Source organism: Pseudophryne corroboree, chromosome 7, assembly GCF_028390025.1.
Source record: "Pseudophryne corroboree isolate aPseCor3 chromosome 7, aPseCor3.hap2, whole genome shotgun sequence".
In the NCBI taxonomy this organism is placed as follows: domain Eukaryota; kingdom Metazoa; phylum Chordata; class Amphibia; order Anura; family Myobatrachidae; genus Pseudophryne; species Pseudophryne corroboree.
Genome location: NC_086450.1, coordinates 352914533 through 352926861, shown reverse-complemented (window position 1 = coordinate 352926861; position 12329 = coordinate 352914533).

Here is a 12329-nt window from a genome sequence, read left to right as displayed (position 1 = left end):
CCTCCATCGACTTATTGGCCGCTCGACCACCCGACCGGGAGTCAGCGGAATGGGCACCCATCAGGGTGGGAAGTCACTGTGGGGGTTGAGCTAGCACCTATTACCGTTTTGATAGTTTGTAGTTAAATTAGGATGGTTTTGATTTTAGCATTTTAAGGTTAGCGTCAGTTTAATAGAGCCGTTCTTTTTTCTGCCACCATATGCCGGCTGAATCGGCATCTTAACAAAGTTTTCATTTACAGGTTTGCTATGGTTAGGGTCAAATAAATAGCTAGCAATTTTTCTGCCAAATTCAAGTCTCCGTGTCTTTATTTCTTGGTATTAGAGGTAACGAATGCTTTACTTAGAATGAAGGGGTCCACCAAATGTCACTAGGATGTTTAGTGTTCCACTATGCATTCCATGTGCTTTTAAACTGAAAACAGGAAGAACATGACCACCACATGCATTCCAGCTTGCATTCCATTGGCAGGAAGTAGCTCGAATTCCATTTAAAAGCACTATAATCAGTTTCCAATATAAATAGTCTTCTTTAAACATTCTGGGGTTACTACTCAATGTCCACAAAATGTCCATCAATGTCCATAAAACAAGCAAATACTGTATATAAATAAACTCACTGAATACCCATGCTTTGCTACGGAATTTCAAGTATAATCACAAAGAGATGAAAAGCGCTGTTATTTAAGCAAATTTAATACTACTTTTAAAAATGGTTACATATAAAACACAAAACTACACATATAACACTTACAACAGGACATGCTCCGCCCGCCAATGCCAATCTTTGTCATGCTGCACCTTCGGGCATGCCTTCCCGGGATTGATTCTGTAAAAAGGCTGATACTGAGGAGAATAATCCACCTCCTTCTCTGCCCCGTTCCGCCTCTAATGCTGCCCTGCTCAGTGCTGTAAATGCTGGGACAACAGGCCAAACTCCACCCGCTGTATGTTAAATATGTAAGGTTTGCAGGAATAGGCTGACTCCATTCCAAAGAGGCCTAGGTCTCCTTGCTTAGCTTCTCACTCTCCTTAGGGTTCCTCCTTTGAGGTAAAAAGGTAAAGATTTTCACACAACACTTAAGGTCACTGGGAGAGCTGTCGGTACCCTGGGAGTGGTATGTTAGATAGAATAGACTTACAGTAGGTCGACAGTGTCTAGGTCAACCACTATTGGTTGACAGTAAGTAGGTCGACATGGTTTCTAGGTCGACAGCGACTCTAGGTCGACATGAGTTTTTTAAATTTTTTGGGTGTCGTTTTCTTCGTAGAATAACGGGGAACCCCAATTAGTGCACCGTGTACCTTCACATGGCTCGCTTCAGGCACAATTGTAGTCCACGTGGATTGTAAAGTATGAAAAAGTACAAAAAATGAAAAAAATGTGAAAAACTCATGTCAACCTTTTTTCATGTCGACCTAGAGTCCCTGTCGACCAAGAAACCATGTCGACCTACTTACTGTCGACAAATAGTTGTCGACCTAGACACTGTTGACCTAGAGACCAGATCCCCGGTACCCTTTACACAGCAGATAAGCAGTTGCTGACAAAATAGCTATCTCTCCTATCCTCCTATTGCTCTCTGAGAGGTTCGGCAATGTTTAGTTCAAGTGACAGGTTAACCTCTGATAACTAAGACACTATCCTCTTCTGACTGGAAATTGGTTGGTTAAGTAATTATTTCTGAAATATTTATTTATTTATTACCAGTTATTTATATAGCGCACCCATATTCCGCAGCGCTTTACAGAGAATATTTGCTCATTCACATCAGTCCCTGCCCCAGTGGAGCTTACAATCTATATTCCCTATGTATGTATATATATATATATATATATATATATATACACAAAAAAAAACGGTACTCCATTCTGTGCAAGAAATACTTAACTGGTTGCCTTCACTGTGGGAGAGACACTTATGGACAATCGTGCAGCACTCCAAGCATAGAAAACAAGCCGCTGCTAAAGCCTTAGGATTATAACATTTCAATGCCATTTATTAGGCATTTTCATCAGAATACAACATACATAATTGGTTAACATACCTTTATACACCTGTGGAAACATAGTGGATGCGAGGTGGGACTTCCCAATCGTCCACACGCATAGGAGATGACATCATCACGCCCAGCATCAGCCATCACCAGGGTAACTAAATAAACAAGAACATATTTAAAAAACCATGTACAATAATCATAATTCAAAAGCTGGGATAATACATTCATCCTATATCATGGATGTAGCTGAGCATATGGCAAAAAAGGATATTGTACACAAAATACTAAAAGCATCTTAATAATGTCACAATGTTACAAGATACTGGTTCGTACCACAGCTAATAGTATATCCATGTAGGTAAATCATATTGATGAAACAAAAAATTTAACCAGCATTTCCTCACATGGCAAATGTCCTCTATGACTAATAAAAGGGAGACAGGTACCAATACCATATTTATACAGGAATAACCCTACCCAAACAAAATTTCTCTAAATTATTTTACTACATCATACTGGTCAGATCGTTATCATCAGATTCCCATGGTGAATAGTATAACTACCATATAATACAAAATGACTGTGCATAATATTAGTGCATGAGGCAGGTTTCATTTAAACCCATAGGGGCCAAAGTATCCAAGTGGTGAATCCACTTGGTCTCACATTGAAGTAATTTTAAGCCTCTGTCCCCCCTCTGATGTTTGCTGAAATATGGTCTACCGTACAGTATTTCAGTGATGGAAGTTAATGACGCATAAGGGCAAAATGGCGTACCACAGGTTGCTCACTATGGGCTGTATTTAGAACAGTTATGATGGCCGATCGGTTTGTGGTAATCCTTTCTTTGAAGGACTTCTCAGTTTTCCACTATAGGAGAGACCAAAAGCACATAGTATTTGATTTCTAACAAACTTGCATTCACAACTAAGGGTATGCCGGATAGTGAATTTCTGGCCTGAATGCGGATGAAAGCAAGTATCACCAGGAATAATAAATCTACACGTAGTGCATGTGAATCTAATGCAGCCACCTCTACGCTTAGATCTGGACTCATCACTAGTAGTCTTAAAATCTGAAATATTGGACTTAAGAAGGATGTCTCGAAGGTTCACCGTTAAGTTCAGGGTCAGTATTAACTATGGGCCAGAGCTTTTTAGATGTTTTACCAATAGCCATACTAGCATGTGTATACTTTTGCGGGGATAGAAGCTACTATGGTATAATAAATTATTGCGATCTGTCTCTTCAGTGAACAAAGATGTAGATGCTATACCTTCATTTAAATGTATGGACACATCTAAAAAATGTATATGGGTCGTGTCAACCAGATGTGTAAATTTAACAGGACTAGAGCTATTATTGTGTTCCTCAATACAATTAATTAAGTCCTCTACAGGTCCCTTCCAAATCAAAAGCAGATCGTCAATATACCTAGTACAGAAACATATATGATCAGATATCTCAGGTTTATCAAAAAATACTTCTTGCACAACCATGAACATATATATATTGGCATACGTTTGGGCCACATTAGAGCCCATGTACCCGTTTTTTTTAAATACAGTTTGTACCTGTTTATTTGATTACCTTGGTGATGGCTGTGCACGGAGCTCTGATGCGTCATCCAGCGCGACTGACGACAGGTGTGATGATGTCATCTCCTGTGCGTGTGGATGATCAGGAAGTCCCACCTTGCATCCACTACGCTTACACGGGTGTAAAAAGGTATGTTAACCAGTTATGTATGTTGTATCCTGATGAAAATGCCTAATAAATGGCATTGAAATGGTATCCTAAGGCTGGAGCACCGACTTGTTTTCTATGCTTGGAGTGCGCACGATTGTCCATATGTGTGTTTATATATATTTATATATATATATACATATACATACAGATCCCTGCACTCTCACACAACTCTGCCAACAACTGGGGTGCCAATCAGAGTCCGACCTACATAGAGGTGGGACCCATAGTACAGTACACGGTTATCCACCTAGTGGAACAGATAGCACTCTCCAGACTTTATCTCAATTAATCAGCAAAAAAGTGTTTAATGTAAAGGTAATCTCACAGTTCCAATGTAATATCCAATATCCACCAGGACCTTTGTCAAGGAGCTACAGCATGGTCACAGCAGACATCATCACAGCATGGTCAGCATAATTGGGAACTGTTGTTACAGAGATGCTGCCTCACCGGCCCCCATTAAATATCCAGCTAATTGGGCGCCAGTCCCGCCTCTCCACTTCCTGGGAGTGAGGTGGAATGCATTGTTGGACCGCAAGCATCACTTCCTGGTTCACAGGAGGTGTGCTGCGTCCGTGTATGCGTTCTGGACATCGGGCGCGCCGTGGAACGCAAACCGGAAGTCCGTGCTGGAACGCACGCGTCACTTCCGGGGTTTGCGCAAGCGTGTTGTTTCTAAGTGTCCACAGTAGTGGTTAACCGCTTCAGGTCACAGTAGTAATGCATATTGGTAAGAGGTGGTGGAATGGCCAATGACTATAATAATGGGCAAATGTGGAGTCAGCGGTATTAGGGGGGAATTGCCCACCGCGGATCATGAGTCATCAGGGCTCTAATAAACAACACCTCCTTACATTAAATAATCAGATTACATGGCTGTAGGCAGATATCTGACCGGTAGTGATGGGCTTAGTACCCACCACAAACCAGTTTATAACCTGCCCCCGCCAAGTTAAATAGTACCCAGACATTATTGGTGTGACCAATTAGATATATTAGATATAAAAAGGTTTTGTTCACTGCTGGGTATAATAGAGGCCGGTGAAGTACTACATTAGTACTGTACTACAAATCATATTGACATATACTCTAAATAAGATTATAATTGTGGAGCAACACCAAAAAATGGGGTACATGAAGATACATAATTAATCCTACTGCCAATGCGGTGTTATCATCACACCCATGTGACCAAACAAGTTTTTATACTTATATTCATACAATTATAAACACAACCATGAGTGTAATCATAACTGCAAATGTAATCATAGATAGATTATCCCAGTGGGAACCATAAGTCTATTTTAGGAAATTAGACAAAGGATTGTTCTCATTCATTCCTTTTGGAGATATCGTGTCCAATTTGTGTATCCACAAGCTTTCTCGTTTTCTGAGCAAGAGAGCACGGTCGCCGCCTCTTTGTAACGGGGGTATCCAGTCTATCAGTTTTGACCTGAGATCAGAAACTTGATGTCTTAGAGTCAGAAAGTGTCTGGCCACTGGCAAGGTCGCTGTACCCATGTTGATCGCCTGGTGTATTGACGTTCTATGGTTCGCCATCCTGTCACGGAACCGTCTAGTCATCATTCCCACATAATATAGTCCACACAGGCACGTAAGGATGTAAATCAAATGGTCCATATTACAATGTAGTCTATATTTGATAGGTATCGCTTGTCCCGAATGGGGATGTGGAAATGTTGGACCTGTTAACATACCCCTGCATGTAGTACACCCGGTGCATTTAAAGTAACCGGGTCTTTTCTCATGTAACCATGTAGTGTTTGTGGGTGGTTCCTGTCCAGCCATAGGCCTTAACAATAGCTGTTTTAAGTTGGCCGCCCTACGATAAGCCATAATGGGGGGTGGTGTCCTTTTCAGTTTGAGATGGTCATCAGAGGTTAGAATAGGCCAATTCTTGCGGACGGCTCCTCGGATCCTGTTTGACAGATGATCATACGTGGTTGTGAAGACCATACGGTCTGGTGCAGATGTCACCTCCGTCGGAGTTGCGGATGAGTCAAATTTCCTCCTGGCCCTCTTCAAGCATTGCATCACAGTTTTCTTATCATATCCTCGCTCAAGGAAACGTGATGTCATCTCAGATATTTGTGATTCCATGGTGTCCCGTTTGGTATTATTATGCATCACTCTCAAAAATTGAGAGATTGGAAGATTGTCCTTAAGAGTAGGTGGGTGTTGACTGGTTGCAAGTAGCAGAGTGTTGCGGTCCGTGGGTTTTCTGTAGAGACTTGTGTTGATGCGACCCTCTTCAAGTGTGATGGTAATGTCCAGAAAGTTGATACTGACGGGATCTACCTGATCGGTAAATCTTACCGGGCTATCTAGTCCGTTCAGCAAGCTGACCATGTCGTTGAATGAGTCTACTGACCCTTTCCACAGCAGGAAAATATCGTCAATAAATCTTCTGTAAAACAGGATCTGTGATCCAAATCTCGGGAAGATCTGTCGTTGTTCATATTCAGCCATATAGATATTGGCGTATGCTGGCGCCAAATTCGAACCCATCGCGGTCCCTTCCCGTTGTAGGTAATGTTTTCCTTGATAGAGGAAGTGATTGTGTTTAAGGACTGCAGTGGCCATTTCCAGGAGAAATTCAATTGACGGTCCAGCTGGTGGGTATTGTTGCCAGGCGTTTGCTAATGCTTGTAGACCTTGATCATGTGGTATGATAGTGTACAGGGAACAAACATCCATGGTGGCCAACAGTGTGTTCTCAAGTTCGTATGGGAAAGTCCTCAGTTTCAGCAAAAAGACGGACGTGTCTCGCACATAGCTATCTCCCTGTTGTACTATGGGTTGTAGGAACGTATCGACATAGATGGCAAGCGGTTGTAGCAGAGATTTTCTAGCAGAGATGATTGGCCTACCAGGTGGATGTGATAGAGTTTTATGGATTTTGGGAAGGGTATAGATTATGGGGCAAACGGGATGCTCAACAGTGAGAAATTCCAGTGTGTTCTTGTCAATCTGTTGTGTTTTGTACCCCGTCTCTAATAAGCGATCAATTTCCAATTTGATCTCAGGTATGGGATTGTGTTGCAGGCTAGTGTAGGTAGCCTCATCATCCAACTGCCTCATTATTTCGCTATTGTAGTCAGCCCAGTCCTGTACTACCACTGCGCCCCCCTTGTCTGCAGGCCTAACCACAAGGCTAGTGTCCCGCTTAAGTGATGCCAGGGCTTTGCGTTCTGCAGTGGGCAGATTATCAAAGTGCTTAGTGGGAGACTGTGCATGGACATCGTGTTCCAAAAGGCGGGTAAATGTTTTAATGCTAGGGTTGGAGGAGGCTGGGTCAAACGTGGAGGGTTTCCAAAATTTTGTGCTTTCTTTGTTAATTTCTGTGGTAAAGTGCTCACGTAACCTGAGCTTCCTGCCGAACTTATATATGTCAACCACGGTATCAAACCGTCGGTGGGGGGCTGTTGGTACAAAAGAGAGGCCCCTCGAGAGGAGATGTATAGTTGCCTCATCAAGTGTCTTGCTTGATAGGTTAAAGACTAAGTCCTGGCTTTGTCCCTGCACCTGCGCCATGTGTCTGCCCTTCCTTGGGTGCGGTCTCCGTGGTTTGCCACTGGAAGAAGGTTGGGGGTTGGGGTATGGTCTAAAAAAGACCTTGGCGTGGGTCGACTATCAGACAAATCAGTGTCAGAGGCGGAAGATCTCATTAGTGTATAGTTGTCTCCGTCCTTGGCGTCGGGCTCTATAGGGCCTTTGTGGTCTATTTGGTCTGGAGTCACCGATCAACCATCTATAGACAGTGTGATTTTGGTAATCTGTTGTGACCGTTGTGAGTTTACTGCGCTTAAATGCAGTGATCTCTTTCTTATAGGAATCTATTTGTGACTGCAATTTTTCGAATAGATTGTTGGTTTTATCTTTCTTGATGGTGCCCAGATGTGCACTGCTGAAGGTATCAATTTACAGCCATGTAATCTGATTATTTAATGTAAGGAGGTGTTGTTTATTATAGCCCTGATGACTCATGATCCGCGGTGGGCAATTCCCCCCTAATACCGCTGACTCCACATTTGCCCATTATTATAGTCATTGGCCATTCCACCACCTCTTACCAATATGCATTACTACTGTGACCTGAAGCGGTTAACCGCTACTGTGGACACTTAGAATCAACACGCTTGCGCAAACCCCGGAAGTGACGCGTGCGTTCCAGCATGGACTTCCGGTTTGCGTTCCACGGCGCGCCCGATGTCCAGATCGCATACACGGACGTAGCACACCTCCTGTGAACCAGGAAGTGATGCTTGCGGTCCAACAATGCGTTCCACCTCACTCCCAGGAAGTGGAGAGGCGGGACTGGCGCCCAATTAGCTGGATATTTAATGGGGGCCGGTGAGGCAGCATCTCTGTAACAACAGTTCCCAATTATGCTGACCATGCTGTGATGATGTCTGCTGTGACCATGCTGTAGCTCCTTGACAAAGGTCCTGGTATGGACCGAAACGTCGGAGTTGGATATTACATTGGAACTGTGAGATTACCTTTACATTAAACACTTTTTTTCTGATTAATTGAGATAAAGTCTGGAGAGTGCTATCTGTTCCACTAGGTGGATAACCTTGTACTATATATATACATATATATATATATATATATATATATATATATACAAAATAGAGAATTCAGCACTCACCATAGCAAGCTCACTTGTCCTCACAACATCAATAAATAAATAAATGATGGGGGTTTAGTTGGTGCATTGGCCAATCCACCAACTAAACCCCCATCATTTATTTATTTATTGATGTTGTGAGGACAAGTGAGCTTGCTATGGTGAGTGCTGAATTCTCTATTTTGTATGTATTTGGGTAGGTGGCCATGGGCTGCATGCACCCCACCCTATGAGTGGAGAGTGCAGACACTGCACCCCGCTTCTGGGGTGGCGAGTGCTGTGGTTTTCTATATTTATTTGTATATATATATATATATATATACATATATATATATATATATATATATAAAAAGCAAGTTCTCTGTAGGCGGCACTCGCGGCTCCTAGAAAAAGAAGACAGGACACTGTCTAGCTCGCATGATACGAGCTAGACAGTGTCCTGTCTTCTTTTTCTTGGAGCCGCGAGTGCCGCCTACAGAGAACTTGGTTTATATGGGTGATTGCATGGTCACCAATGGAGGGCACCGGCGTTTAGCAATTTGTGTATATTGCACATTAAGGAGTGTTGCTAACTGACCCTTTATATATATATATATATATATATATATATATACATTATATAAGATTATGAGAAATTATAATAATAGAGACATAATGTATCAATAGTTATAGAACATTCTAAAATATACTAAAATATCTAAATATAAATAGATCAGTTTAAGAGAGGATATATAGGACAAAATATTTATAACATCTGAAATCATACCAAAATTACAAAAAAAACATTTTGATTGAAAGTCTCCTTTTAGGCCATTAGGGACCAGAGTTTTCAGTTTAAAAATCCACCTTATTTCTTTTTGGGATAATCTATTCTCCAGGTCCTTACATCTCAAATTGGGGTTCATTTGCTGGATACCCTAGAAGGCTTTTAGCTGGTGTGCATTACAATTGTGTTTTTGTTTAAAGTGCGCTGAAACTGAATGTGTTTATAGACCTTTTTTAATATTGTACACATGCTCAGCTAGGCTGGTTTTAAATTTTCTACTAGTTTATATAAACTAGTCCACACTTGCACTCCAAAGCATATATTACATTTTTTGAGCTGCAAGTAATAAAGTGGTACATTTACTAAGCAGTGATAAGAGCAGAGAAGTGAGCCAGTGGTTAAGTTGCCCATGGCAACCAATCAGCACTGAAGTAACATCTGTAATTTACATACTATAAAATGATACAGAGCTGCTGATTGGTTGATGGAGAAATTTCTCCACTGGCTCACTTCTCTGTTCTTATCACTGCTTAGTAAATGTACCCCAAATTCTCCTATTGAGTAATTAACCACAGCCACTTGGAATTCCTTTATTTTAAATGTTCCTTTTACTGTAAGACACATATTTTTCCTGCCTGTATTGAAATGAACTGTCTGACATGCATATTTGGATGCTATCACTGAAATAATCATCAACAAATCTTTGAATGGTGTCCGTATCATATGCCGTGACAGTAGACATGTCAGTAATCGTAGGCAGCTTTTTAAGTCCGGACCAGAAGTCAGAATTTTTCTGACTGATCTTCATAACCGCCAGTGGGTCTTTTAGGAAAATTGAGTTTTTTCCTTACAGCTGCAGTTGCCGAAGGAGGAAGAGATGTTGCCGTGTCACGTGCCGCTTGAGCTCACAATTTGCTCACCAACAGCTCTTTGTATCTCTTCAGATTTATGTCCATCAGAAAGAAAGATATAACGTAGGAGTTAAACCTATTATGGTACCAAAATATAGTGATCTGATTTAAAGAGATTGACAACCCTTGAATTCTGTCGCTTTTCTTTAAATGTCCTTGTACAGGCTGGGAATTGCTTTTCTAATTAAGTGGAATCTAGTTGGGATTTTGTATCAAGGACACAGTACCTCAATCAACTGTCTAAAACCCACTGCATTAATGGTGGATACTGGATGCATGTCTAATACCAGCATAGTTGTTATGGCGTCAGTGATCCGCTGTGAAACTATGTGACTGCTGTCATACTTAATCCCCCTTGCAGAGGATTGTTTATCAGTCAATTGTTTTGTTAAGCTACTCTAAGAAGTCTTCCCGGTCCCCTTCTGCATGAGCAGCAGCAACAACAGGAGTAGCACTCAAGAATGCTTCTGAGTAAGTCTGGATAGGAGAGGAGTCAGTCTTGCTTATGAAATAGGATGCAGGTGGTGGAGATTGCAGGCCCTTGGATCATCTAACAGAGAGACGGGAGCAGCTAGGTGATGCTGGGTTGGCTGTTACTTTTTTTAGCCAAAGTTTCTGAATTTGACAATAACTTTTGATGAATGTGCTGCAAGTGACATAAAAGGGAGGATGTTCCTAGGCAGTAAAGGTCATTACCTTTACATACTATGACTTTACAAAGGCTACAGATGGCTTGTCACTTGTTGTCCGGATTTGGGTAGAAATAATTCCACACGGAAGAGGTGTATTTTTTTGTCTTTTTCCCAGGCATGACAATGGGCTTTTTATATCATGAACAACAACTGTTTCCACTGGTGCCTGATTTACACAAACAACATCCTCATCATCACCATCCTTATTAGTGCCAGTTACACAAATATCCTCCTCATCCTGGTGCACAAATGTTACAACACTTACACTGAGGTAGTTAAAATATGTTAATAAAAATGGAGTGTAAGCATATATTATTCATAGTAAAGTTAATAGATGTTTTTATGCTGTATGTATGTTTTCAGGTAAATAATATAGTTCACATATATGTAATTGTATGTACATTGATATAAATGTAGTGATAAATACAATTAAGGCTTACTTTTTTATGTTTTACAGCCCCATCGGAGCTGACTGACTGAATAGTGAGTAGTGACGCTGGCTGCTTGAGACTGGAACCGGAAGTGATGAATCGGGAGCGAGCGCACGCACACGTGGGGCAGTGCGGATGGAGGTGCAAGTGCCGTGAGCCGCGGTAGCCAGGGGAGCAAAGAGACGGACGGAGGGGCAGAGAGACAGTGAAGCGGAATGAGCGGAAAGCGGGCATCCCATGAACGGGAAGTGGTCATCCTCACCCTGAGCCTCAGCGTGAACCACAGCATCTGGGCACTGTCTGGAGGAGCAGGGAGCAGATAAGTATTAGCATTTCCTATTTTGTTGTATACTTTGTTGTTCAATCATTTGTCCCCCTTGTCCATTACTGTATTTTATTGTACTTAATCTGTCCTTTATTTGTCCTTTATTTTATTTATTGTTCCTTATATATTTTCCATATACATGTATATCTATATATATATATATATATATATATAAAATTGTCCTCCTCTTTTTGATTTTCTGAAGGTATCAGGGAGTTAGCACTTATTCTAAATGAGTGTGGGTACATCTGTGCGAGATGTTAGCGAACGGCTGCACTGGAAGCCCAGGTAACTGATCTAGAGTGAACCGTTACACGACTGAGGAGTACTGTATTCACAATCTCGAGCAAAGTGTAGATAGAACGGTGGAGGAGTTGCAGTGGGGAACACTAGTAGTCGAGGATGATCAGGTAGCAAACAGAGAGGGGGGGTGCTTTGTTTGCGAGGATGATCAAGTAGACAGCTGGGTCACGGTTAGAAGGAAGAAGAAGATGGGGAGGGGGAGACAGGACAGCGCCGATCTGACAAACCCCATCAAATTCGCCCGACTGGACGAGGATTCTGAGGATGGTAGTGAGGAAATGATGGAGCCGGAGGAGACTGTTCCCTCTAGCAACCGGAGGAGCGGTCCCTCCATCACAGATGGGGAAAAAAGATAGTGAGGTATCTAGTCAGATTGTGGTGGTAGGGGATTCTATTATCAGGAAGACAGGCAGGGAAATCTGCTACTGGGACCGTGATCGCTGTACGGTCTGTTGTCTCCCGGGTGCTCGGGTACGGCACATCGTGGACCAGGTAGAT